Source organism: Leuresthes tenuis, unplaced genomic scaffold, assembly GCF_036924035.1.
Source record: "Leuresthes tenuis unplaced genomic scaffold, fLeuTen1.0.hap1 SCAF_17, whole genome shotgun sequence".
In the NCBI taxonomy this organism is placed as follows: domain Eukaryota; kingdom Metazoa; phylum Chordata; class Actinopteri; order Atheriniformes; family Atherinopsidae; genus Leuresthes; species Leuresthes tenuis.
The window spans coordinates 7,148,548-7,152,155 of record NW_027325371.1 but is presented as its reverse complement, the minus strand read 5'-3'; the positions used below and the strand labels follow the sequence as shown (position 1 = coordinate 7,152,155).

At 39.1% G+C, this 3,608-nt stretch overlaps 1 non-coding gene across 1 annotated transcript; it reads right to left on the bottom strand.

Moving 5' to 3' along the window:
* Window positions 1–2,333: 2,333 nt before the first annotated feature.
* Window positions 2,334–2,405, bottom strand: trnac-gca (transfer RNA cysteine (anticodon GCA)). The gene has a single exon. It is a non-coding gene; the product is annotated as a tRNA-Cys (tRNA).
* Window positions 2,406–3,608: the final 1,203 nt, after the last annotated feature.

The window sequence follows — 3,608 nt, the reverse complement described above, 5'->3', positions numbered from 1 at the left end:
TGGGATTGAGGCAGACTGGACAGGGTGCTGTACCATCACAGAGACAAACAACCACTAGGGTCCATTTAGAGTCACCAATTAGTCTGGTTTTGGTGGGAGGAAGCCAGAGAGAGGAGAATATGCACATAGAAAGGCCCCAGCTGGGATTTGAACCAGGAACTATCTTGCTGTTAGGCAGCAGTGATAATCACCATGCAACCCTTGCTACAATTCTAGGTAGTTCATAGTGTACAGCAACTGACACTGTCATAACTCGTAGAAAATGGTTTAACCATGAGCTGTAGGAATGCTCTTTATCATGCCCCCTCAAAGCATTTTTCTTAGTTATCTAAAGGTTCTTACTGTATTTCACACCTTTAAAGAGCTTTGAAGGAATTCTACTTCAAAGTTGAACTGGGGACCTCTTGATCTGCAGTCAAATGCTCTGCTACTGAGCTATACCCCCAGTTTAAGCTGGAATTGAAACTGACATCATCAACAAGGCAATTCTAGATGATTTAAGAAGAATGAACATCTGCTCTGCCTATGTGAAGCAAATTTCATCCTCCTCACCGGTCTGTGAGCATAAACCGGGTCCCTCTGTCCCTCTGCGTAACTGCACAGACTTTGTGTGGTGACTATGCACATGTCTTTGTAGTGTTGCCAGGTCTGCTAATTATAAGCGGCTATGGACTTGTTTTTTACAAATACTGGCAGTTGAGGGTTGTGTTTTTTTGGGCTTGTTTCTCAAGTTCAGTTGCATATTTGGGCTTGTCTCTCATGCAGTAGGTCCCATCTCCTTTGCTCTCCAGGAATTATGTGCCTAAAGCAAAATTGCCTTGTTTGTGATTTCTTGGGACTCGTATGGTATAATGTGCACTCTGCCTCTCCCCACCACCATGTACATATACTGGCAGAGTCAAATCAAATGCCACTATGGATTTTGATTAGATAGCTTTTTCAAGATGCCAGGGACTAAGTGGATGAAATGTGGCAAAACATACAAGAAATATAGACAGAATGAGAGTTAATTAAACAACTTGACTGGACCTCACATGGGGAATGATTCAAATGCAGGGTGCTGATTCTGTAAGTTTGAAATTGGTGCACATCATGCAGGCCTCATTCAACATTCAAAATAATTAATGGACATTTACAGTCTCAAGGCCAAAGACCACAAATGAGTTAGCTTTAAGGAGCAACTTACACGGCCTGTCACACATCCATCAATTCTGTTGGCAATAAAGTTGATGAACTGCCCTTTTTGAGCTTTTTTTGGTTTCTTTTGTCTTTTTTCTTCGAGACAGACTGATTGTCTTGGGCTTGTTTTCATCAACCTGGTTGCTTGTTTCTCTCATTAGCTTTTGCAACAGTGGCCTGGATCAGGCTCCATTAAAAAAATACATAGAAGACTAAGAAGACAAGGAGCAGGACAACAAAAAATTACATTTGCTTTGAGAGGACACTTTGTAGGAGAATCCTCTTTATCTATACCTCTACAATGCACTCTAGCCTGATTACACATCCACACATGGGAAGCTTCAGCACAAGAGGTAGTGTGTTTGGGACCACATGTGCATCTGCACAGTTCAAATCGGTTTTAAAATACAAAGCCATGTTTGTATCTTTAAGTGAATAAACCAACTGACCTGTTGTGGTTTCGCAGAGAGACTGAGGAAAACTATAGGACAATTTCTGAATCCGTTCATGCTAGGGCCTGTGTGATGTACATTTCATCACCAGTTTACAGTGTTCACTGGTTCCCTCTGCGACCGACCACATGCAGCCCAAATATTTGTTCAGCCCAACTCAGGAGCTCATGAGAATGCTTTTCTGGTCCATCAAAGCTGTTATGCCACCTGCTGTTTTCACAGGGTCGATGCAATTTTTTTTGACAGTAGGTATCATTATTTTCTGCACATCAGATATCGTTTTCCAATTCAAGCATGTTGTTTGTGTTGTGTCAAACTGTGTTGGTGGTTCTTGCTCTTATAAGCAATGTTCTGAGCTGCTGCCAAAGGTGAAATCGGCTCATTAGTTTCTCTGCCAGTGTTGAACTGAGCTCATTTCTTGTATCATCAGATATTTTTGGTTTCTTTTACTCAGTTAGGAGCTTTTCTGAGTAAAAAAAGGAGAGACTTTTAACCAGATCCATACAGTTTGACAAACATTAAGCTTCTGATCTTTAATGTCGCTCTGCCTCATTATAACATCATCAAAGTTTGTAATCAAGATGCATCCAAGACGAATTTAATTTATTCTGATACAGAAATATTTCGCCATGAAAAGATACAGTATAATACATAGAATAAAAGGGTTAATAAATCAAACAACATTAGCCATCTGTCCCTTTAAGGGGGCACCCAGATTTGAACTGGGGGCCTCTTGATCTGCAGTCAAATGCTCTACCACTGAGCTATACCCCCACTGATAAGAATATGTCATACTCAATTTTTTTTGGCAGCAGGTGCTGTCACTGTCTGCATATAAGTGGATTTCTTGTTAGGAGTTAGGGATCTTGGTTTTGACCAAGTAGTGGTATACTTGCAGTAATGAGATATGGAAGATTAGTAAAAAAACTTAACATGTCTTGGATAATGCTCAGAGGTTGACTGAAAGATGGCAAGGGCAAATTGTAAAGGAAAGACAACTGTGCTGCACTGAGAGGTAATGTGCGTCTTCTGTATTGAAGCTACAACTTTTCCAAAGATGGACTACAAAAAGGGCATCAAATACTTCCCCCGTGGATTCTTATTGTATTGTTCCAAGTATGCTCTATAAAGGTGAGCAATTCAGTGAAGAATGGGAATTTAAAACTGAAGGAAAGAACTAAAAAAGCCACAAACATCAAATATAATGCTGTCACTGGTTGCTCACTCTTATCCTCATGTGTTTCTATCCACATTAATCCAAAATACTATGATAAAATAACTGAGCCTGGATGTTGTAACTGAAAGGAATTGTAGAACAGCATCATCTCCTTTCCTTCACATCTCATCTCCTGATGTTTTGCTAAAGTAGATAATAAAGAAAATGTTGAAGCTCCTTTCCTCAGACTATTTGAATAGCTGTTATCATGGCTGCTATTGAGATACTTTCAGCATATTTAAGTCTGGCAGATGAATCATGTTTTAACCCTTCTGTGAGGAAAATACTATTACACCTGACCCATACAGTTTATCATCATTATTCACCCGTCTCTGCACAGGAGATCAACTAAGAAGATCTGTGATTCTACATTAACAAAAATAGGACCTCAAGTACTCATTCTCATCTCATTGTACTTTCTCTAATGGTGGTATGTAGAGATGAACTATGAACCGCTTGATCTACACTTAAAAGCGCTACCACTCCACTGTAATCAAGTTCAAAGTGAGGGTTGTTTGTTTTTCCTATCTATCAAATTTAACAGAATTTTGCAGCCAAATTGACCCATTGCTATGACAACATGTTGTTTTTTTTAAGAGTGGATCATATAGAAATCATCATAAGTCAGGTAATAATCAAATAATCCAGACAATTTTTTAATTTTTGATCATTGAATTATAAAAGTGAACAAATGACACACAAATAGAATAACCGAATAGAATAATTTATTCCTTTGGTTCAGTCCAAAACCAGATAAATGG